Below are 9,304 nucleotides of genomic sequence, written 5' to 3'. Positions count from 1 at the left end.
TTGTACCTAGTGCCTAAAAATGCAGCTTTTATGCGATAGTGCGTAGGTACTGTATGCAATTTCAATTCCTTTACCAATTTTGCTGAAATAAAATCATGCGTACTACCGTCATCATGTAATAAAGTTCTTTCTTTTCCATGCACCATACATTTCATAGTCAACAATGAATGTAAAGTAGGCATACCTGGTAAAGTGTCGGAAGTAGTAGTAGGATCATCTTCTTCTTCAGTGAAGTCCGGCATATCCTCATGTTCGTCCTCGTCCATAGCTCCAAGGTAGTTGATATGTGCTGATGGCTTCTTTGAATGACAATTTGCTGCGAGATGGCCTGGCTGGTGGCACTTGTAGCATACGATGGGCTTGGCTTTGGTCACATTATTTGCAATGGCTGGGAGTCTGGGTATATTTGGATTTGCTTGTGGAATAGGCTTAGGATTTGGATTGACAGTGGATGGTAATGTAGGTGGTTTAGGCCAATTCTTGCGGAAAGATGGTGATGAAAAACGACCTGGATTAAACCTTCTGAAATTTGAATTGAATTGTTTAGATCCATAATTACCGTTTGCTTGGAATGGTTGTGGTCGTCGATCTCTTCCACGTAACTTATCTTCAGTGTCGTGAGCTAAGGAGATGGCATCTTCAAGAGTAGCAGGCTTGAACATATTCACCTCAGCGTAGTAATGTCCAAGAAGTCCAGACATGTACTTCCGCTTATGTGTCGTCTCTGGTACGTCTTCAAGCATGCGTAGCTGTAGAAGTGCATTCCAAAAACGCTCTGTATACTGTGGAATAGGCTCACGGTCGCGTTGTTGAAGTAAATCCCATTGCTTGATTGCCTTCTCATGAAATTGCGGTGGTAGAAAATTTTGCATAAACTTCTTCTTAAAATCTTCCCATGTAGCAGGACATTCTATGCTCTTGCGGACGACAGTCCACCAAAGTGATGCTCTATCTATCAGATGATTAGTAACACACTTGATTTTATCTTTCTCATGATAAGTTTCCTCATGGAAATAGTCATCAAATTGGCTAATGAATGATAAAACAGTCTTTCCTTCTCTTATACCATTGAAAGTACGAAACTTGAAACTTCGTTTACTTATCTTGGATTCCTTGCGAATGGTTTGTGCTTCAAGAGTGGCGTCGATGGTACGGCGAATCAGATCTTCAGCTTGAGGTTCTTCTTTATCAGTGGACGCTCCTTGTAGCTTTGTCAATTGCGCTTGCAAGGCTTGCCTAGCTCTTCGCTCTTCGTCCAATTGTAACATGATAAGATCCAGCTTTTGCTCCATGGTAGGCTCGGGTAGGTCGTCTTCAGCCATAGAATCATCCATATGTGGGGTAGTCATCCTGTAAAACTCAACAAACCTTTCTCACTAAAAATCAGTTAGCGGGATGAGCGTAGCTCAAATTTGGGGTTACAAGGCTATGTATTTTGGGTATTTTCTTCTTCAATTTTCAGAAATTCTGAAATATTTCTGTCTCCATTTGCTGAAAGTACTTCAACGAACTTGTAGATAGGTAGAACAGCTTGCTGCGAACAACTTTCCAGTTCTGAGTTTTTGCAAACGAACAAGTCTTCTAGGAGTTTCGAGCGTTAGTCAGTTCTGATTTAGTCTGACTTGCAGAGTTGCAGACTTAACAGACTTGCAGGGTTGTTGACTTGCTGAACTTAGCTGATTTGCAGGACTTGCAGTACTTGATTAGTGTCGACTTGCGAAACTTGTCTTCTGGAGTGCGTGACCGAGAGTTTGCAGACTTATCTGCCCAGTAGAACTTGCAGAGTATAGAAGGATTTAAGCTTAATTAGTTAAGCTTTAAGCTTAATAAGCTTAAGTAAGTGGACAGAGGCCGCCGTTTTTCAATCGTGGGGGGGGGGGCCGTTTTCTCTGCGCGCAATTTTCGGGCCTTCTCTTGTTGATCACGATGAGATTTTTGAAGCAATTAAGCTTCTCTAATACCCTTAAGCTTTATGATTAAGCTTTTGATTAATAGGATTAAGAGCTTTTCTCACAGTTTCATCACGACTTGTTCATGGAGTTGAGGGAGTGGTCCTCTGCCGACAGAGAGTGGTCCTTCGCGATCTGACAGTAGAAATAGGGGTTCTTGATCGCCAGAAGTCTGCCTGTATCGACAGTTCGCGACAAGATTGACTGTAGAGGCCGTTTGTTCCTGGAGCTCCGCCTTCGCCCGAGATTGGTAGCGATTGGAAGCCCTTGATCTCTGCTCCGCTCTGATACCACTGGTGCGCAGATCGGACGCAGGTAGCTCACGTAATGAATTCCCAAAGGTCCCCAAGAACAAAGCACTCTACTTTTTAGCACAAAAACCAATGTGAAAGCAAGCACGACATGAGACAAGAGACAAATTGGGTTGAATCTCCCCCATGCCTTGTGTGAGCGCTTCACAAAGCATGTATTTAATATATATTTTCAATCTTTTTGCTCAAAAATAGCCCAATTACAAAAATATGACAAGCTTTTAGCTTTTGAGTTTGCTTTCTACCAAAAATAGGAAAATAAAGCTAATGGACGGTGCCCAAAGAGTCTGGCACGCCCAATCTCAATGTCCAAATAAAAATAACATATCCAGGCGCATAAGCGCATACAAAATAATAATAAATAATCGATGTCTCTATAGACATAATCAAAATATAGGCGTGGCGCCTATCAAAATATAGTCGAAAAATCGGAAACCCGCTAGACTCCAATGCTTTCCTCCGCCACTGCTGCTATCTCTACACATCAACTGAAGCATTCACAATCGTTAGTAAAATAACACAATTAAACCGACAAAAGTGAATACCTAGCAGTCTTCAGCTACATAAATAAATCAACTGATTAGAAATAAATCCTAACCTTAATTTATTACGAGTGCGCACTCTAAACTCATAAACGTTTATTAATTTAATATGCATTTTGCGGAATCACCCGCTATGGAATCACCCATGTACACACTAAATTAATGAAACGCCCGAAAAGGACAGGCGTCCCCATCAACTTCTCGCACAAAGAATCCTCTTTGCGTATGAGCCCCGGTCATCTAAGTTTACGGAATCCACCGTAAAACCTCACGGAATCCACCGTGGAATATGCCTCCTGGCATCAGAAAATGATAGGAAGAGTAATAAAAAACTATTCGCTGGTATGATCGATACGACATGGAGAGGATAAGTTGATACGATGGGAGAGCAGCAAAGCCAAATCTTCACAGGGTCCTATTCGCGCCGTATCATGGAGCAGCTGATACGTCATGAGCGTGGAAAAGCATAATGTTAGGTATTATACTTCTCACTCCATATCCTCGATGACCTGATATGGTGCGAGAGTGGCACAACGAAATCTCCATAGGAGGAGTCCTCGCTCCATATCGTGGAGAAGTAAATATGTGCGTGCAAAGTACAGCCCCCCTGTAATGACTTATTTTTTGTGAGACCTTAAACCCATCAAAAAAATTTCAAAAACTTTCCATAAGGTTATTAGGCTCTAAAAAATTTTCAAAAATTTTCAAATATTTTTTTCAGCTCGTTTGCTATTTTAAAACTGTTTTTAGTTAAAAATGACCTAAAAATCATCTGAAAATAGCATATCATGATATGATGCGAAAAAGGAGTGTTCAAGGTCCTCTAACACCACTTTTTTGCATGCACCTTGAACACCCCTTTTTCGTGCCATATCATGATATGCTATTTTTGGGTGATTTTTTTGTGATTTTTAAATCATTTTTAGGCCATTTTTTACTAAAAATAGTTTTAAAATAGCAAACGAGCTCAAAAAAATCTTAAAATTTTTCTATTGTTTTCCAAAGCCTTATAACCTTATGGGTTTTTTTTTTTAAATTAATGGGTTTAAAGTCTCACAAAAAATAAGTCATTACAGGGGAGAGGAGTGTACTTTGCATGCGCATGTTTACTCCTTCACGATACGGAGCGAGGAGGATCCCTAAGGAGATTTTGTTGTGCCACTCTCATGCCATATCAAGTAATGCAAGATACGGAGCGAGAAGTATAGTACCAAACATTATGCTTTGCCATGCTCACACCGTATGAGCTGCTCCACGATACAGTGCGAATATGACCCTGCAAAAATTTGGCTTTGCTGCTCTTGTGTCATATCAGCTGATCCTCTCCATGTCGTATCGACCATACCAGTAAATAGTTTTTTTTAACTCTTCCTGTCATTTTCTCAAGTGCAACAATGATGACAAGGACAAAGCAGACAACTGTTAAGGTTCCAATCTCCCCTAGAGTACTTAATTAACCAACAAATCAATCTAGATCCTCTTCTGCTCAAGGAAGTGAGCCTTCCAAGTCAAGGAGAAAGAATATACATTGCATTTTATTATAGCTTGATTTATAAAGACATCTTTTTGTGGATTAAGGGGGAGCATCTTGTCATGCTTTGTAATCCAATACGGCATTGAGAGGGGGGAGGAGGGGGAGGAAGGGAAGGAGGTATTGAGAGTGTATACATGTGAATCTTCCTAATGCTAGAGAGGATAAGAGGAGCTGAGTGGGAATGGTCTTGAGGGAAAGGGAAAACTCTAACCCAAAAAAAGCATAAAGAAATCACAAAAAAAAGCCATCATGATATGGCTTGAATGGGGGGGGTTACATGATGACCCAACCCCCCTATTCACGCCATATCATGATGGGAGATTTTTTGTGATTTTTTAATACTTTTTTGGGGTTAGGGTTTTCCCTTCTCCTCAAGGCCACAAAAAAATAGACCATCATGATATGGCATTAATAGGGGGGTTGGGCCATCATGATATGGTGTGAATAGGAGGGTTGGGTATTCATGGCATATCATCATGAAAAAAGATATACAAGAATAAAGCATCAATAATGTAGTGATGCTTTCAATTATAAAATCAGTCTGCATTAGAATCACAGTTCTAAGAGAAAGAAATAGAGTCAAGTCCTTTCTATTTCTTCTTACAAATCAAGGGAAGAGGTCTTAAGAGATTTGCTAGGATATGATAGCATGAGTAGTATCATCCCATGACATCAAGCCACCATTTAGGTATTGAAATCTGATAGTGCTAATAAGAATCACACTTGAGGATATTGAAACTTGAAACCCCATAGTGCTAATCATAGTTGAGGGTATGATGAGAATCCCAAGAGCTAATATCAAGTAAGAAGTTGTATCCTTTATATTCTTCGAAGCATCCTGCACACATAAAATCGTCTTAGTCCTAAAGTTGATATGATACACAATATCACTAATACTTCTATCTATTACTTGTTTAATGTTTTTTATATTTTAAGAGATTAAAAGTTGAATAATAAACATTTTTAATCTATTACTAGGTAAATATTTTTATCTCCCAGAAATCAAAGTACTTCATTTCTTCTAATTATAATATATTATCCTTGTCTTATCCATTAGTGCTTGCTAAAAAGTTGATATTACAACACTGTATAATGAAGATATTCTATTTTTAAGTGCCAAGATCAAGGTGAAATTTTTCACTTTCTATTCTATTAGCTTAAGGATTATCCTAGTATATCTATCCCTACCAATCTGTATCAATACCATGGGACTCTTTTACCCATTTTCTTATGAATCAAATTGAAGAAATTGAAGAAAAAGCATGGATTTAGTTGAAACAAAATCTTACAGAATGGATGTCTTAGGGGTCAAAGTAAAGATGCGGCTTGGATGTCCCAACCTAGTTGGGTCTGCTAAAAACTAACGAGATGATCTTGTCTCAGGTCCATGGAGGACCATATCTCTATAGCTCAATCGGCAAGTAAGTGGTATTAATCCTATGTGTAGAGACAGACTCTTTTGATTGTTGATCACCTTCTCAAGATTTTGTGAAAGGCGACGAAGGGAGACCAATGCAGACTACTGGTAAGAACCAGATGTGATTTTGGTGAGAAATTTTACGACAGAGTAAAATCTGCTTTAAGAACTAAGAAATAAAGTGAAGAGGAGAGAACGATGATTCAAATGAATGCAGATGAAAAATGAAGCGTGATTTTGGTGGGAAACGTGATAGTAGAATATTCAAAAAGAAAGAATAATGGCCAAAAATTGGCCTCTCACATGAGTTAACATCCTTAGGCATTTAATGGATGAACTCTTAAATGAATACTAAATTCTCTCATTAATTACGTCTGAATGGCCAAATTTGGAGGGTTCATTATTTTAAAACCTCAACTAATTAGTAACTTAATCATTTTCTTACAAGTGCCATTTTTGAAACTTTTTGGCCCTAATGGTTGTGGCCTACTATCTCCTGCTGCTATCGCCAACCTCCTAGAGAATCTGTAGCCTGCTCCCTGAGTCTTTGTTAGTAATTTGTGTCTAGCCACTCAAGCTTTGAGGCACCACTCTTGAGTGCCTTGCATGTGTCTAATCATTTGTGTGACATGTATGCACGCATGCACTCCATCATTCAACATGTGTAAAACCTCTCTATCGTGGTGGGTTGTTCTAGAAACTCATACAAGGATGCTACTATGTAGTCCTTGCTCCTCTCGGGTATGTTCTTCCAATGGTCCAAGACGTTGTGCCAAAAAACCTATTTGCACAACTCTCTCATACGAGACATCACCCTCCTCCCCTCATCATTCATGATCACGGCTCCTGTTCTTTCATCTAGAAGATATCAATACCCCTCTAGGGTATGTCTACGATGTGTCTTCTCCCACCTATGATCGCACTCCTGGGCATAACCATGAGACCCCTGTACATTTGGTATACCCATGGGGGTGGTATATCTCCGAGTAGCACCCATAGGGGTGCCATTTGCAGACCGTTAAGCAAAAGCTAGAGAATCAGTAGAGTAAATGTCTCCATAGGTGTGACAAATCCTACAGGTGATGCAACTCCACCAGAACGACGAGATGGAGACACTACATCGGTGCCTCCACAACAACCACTTGAGCTGCCACTCTCTCTCAAATGTGTACGAGAACAAGGAGTAGCACTTGTATCTCGAGCTGACCACACGCTCATCGCATCCACATCTCTACAGCATCTTGCAAAACTAGTCCCTTTGGATGGGCCTAGTTTGGAGCGTCGACCTCATCTACTGAAAATCAAAGCATCAGAGCGTGCTAAAGTAGATCTAATGGAATAGCCTGAAGGTGTTTGAGACACCTCCTGGCCTGCCATATCTTTGAATTGAGCAAACTGATCTGGAGACATACGTGTGAATATCTCTTGTAACTTCTCGTCGCTCATCCCTCAGCTCATCATGCTCTCCAAATATCATCAAAGGTCACTTACACAGACAAAAAGTGATGCTAGCATAATCAATATAAAGATTCAAGCAAAGCACTGTAATAAAACTCTTTAAAAAATGGTGTTACTTAAAATGCATAATCTAGAGTATCCTTATAAGCACATCATTAACGAATTGAGTAGGCGGATGCTGCAAGTGATAGATAGGTCACCACAAAAGGATGAGTCCACCTTACTCTCAAAGAATTCTTAGCCTCTTGTCTTTCCATCATCATTATCGGATTCTGCCTCCTCTACAGGCTCCAAGCCATCTTTGACCTCCACCCCTTGCAAGACCGACCCCTCCATTTGCATATTGTTCTCATCTAAGCTCGGAACATTGCTTTCATCATACACTTGTTTCACAAATCATTATAATTATTTCACTCTTCCTCACCTTAAATCCCTTATGATTCTTATACCTAAATGGTTTGGATATAACTCACACTCGGTCAAGAAAAGACAATTTTGCAGTGCAATGGTTATGCATGAAAAATCAACACTTTTAGTAATTTTTATTAGATTTGTATTATCGAAACGTCTCCTTTGAGAATAAAAATCTCAATACTTTCTAAGTATTACTATTTTGGATTTGTTTTCTATTTATTTTAAATTTGCACATATTCAATTCATGAAAAATAAAAAATAGCAAACAAAACTTATAACATAGCACAAAAAATATCAATGAGTAAAATGTAGGCAAAGAGATTCCTAAGTAATATGATTGGTAAGCCATCAAAGTTAAAGTGAAATTTGTGGAATGATTTTTGCAAATGTAGTACAAATTTGAAAGAGATCCTAGTCCTAAGAATACATGTGGGCAAAAGACGTTTGGGATTCTTTTTCCTAGTTAGTATGTATAATGCTAAAACCATCAATCGATCATTCCACTGAAGCTTAATTTTATATAATGCCAATGATTTTAAAAAGGTAGGTGTCAATGTATGGGAAAAAACCAACATTATCCACTACATGGTACACCTTCAACTCTATTACTTGCACATTCTTTCATATTTAATCACATTGACACTCCAAATCTAATGTCAATGCTCCATACCTTTATAATACATATTATATACTCATGGATCATAGTATTTGGAAAAATATGAGTCTTTAGAAATGTGAAGCACACAAGGTATAAAAAGTCTCATTATTGGGCTCATGGTGCATATTCGAAGAAAACTTGTCATGGAGGTGATTTCATTATGCAACGTGCCCATCTATTGGTTGTCCAAGCATGTTTTGGCAGTCCATCGAGAAACGAATCTAAGCGTCGCCGCCCGGCACTCCCATGGAATGTCACGGGGTTTGTCACCTAGGGCTTGCCGAGTATGCCTCACAACAGAATATTTGCAGCCGAATCCACTAGGATCAACCTGAAGCTTGAGTCCCTAGCGGTCAAAGGTCTCTTGGACAATCTACTTTACACAGAGTTACCCAATCCAAAGCAGATCCATACCCCACTTGGTTTAAGAAGAAGGAGAAACGAGAGGGATGTGTCGCTCCATCTCTCTACCCATAGGGCATAATCCCATTCCAGTCCCCTAAAACGGCATGAATCGGGTACTAAACCATACTGCCTAAAGGCTAAAAGATGATAAAATCTTGTGAGAATCCTCCCAGTTCTGTGGGACCACCCTTCCATATAGGATAGACCCCGTTGGGGGTTTTTGCCCACCCCCTTCTCTCAATGAGCATACTTTAGTTATCTAATTAGCCACCACATTCATGTGTGACATTTAAAAACAGTTTTCTTAATTAAGCCTATCGGGGGGGATAGGGTTTTCTTACGTAATATTATGGCACTGACACGAAAATAATTTCAGACAGATTCCTTGGAAGTAAACTTAATATTAGCATTTTAACTGAGATACAAGTCTTGTTGGAAAGGGACAAATTCCACAATCCGTGAGGATGCCCCTTATTTCCTTCAAGATTCCGTCCTTGCACTAGTAACAGGGGCCCTCCAGAATCTGTCTCAAGTCATGCAGATCGTTTGACTAGGACCTAGAGGCAGGGAATGTACAACTAGAGCCCCCCCTAGCATGTAAGTATCCTCCTACATT

Source organism: Lygodium microphyllum, chromosome 30, assembly GCF_053477565.2.
Source record: "Lygodium microphyllum isolate KBCC chromosome 30, Lygodium_microphyllum_v1.1.10, whole genome shotgun sequence".
Lineage (NCBI taxonomy): Eukaryota > Viridiplantae > Streptophyta > Polypodiopsida > Schizaeales > Lygodiaceae > Lygodium > Lygodium microphyllum.
This window is presented reverse-complemented; position numbering follows the sequence as displayed.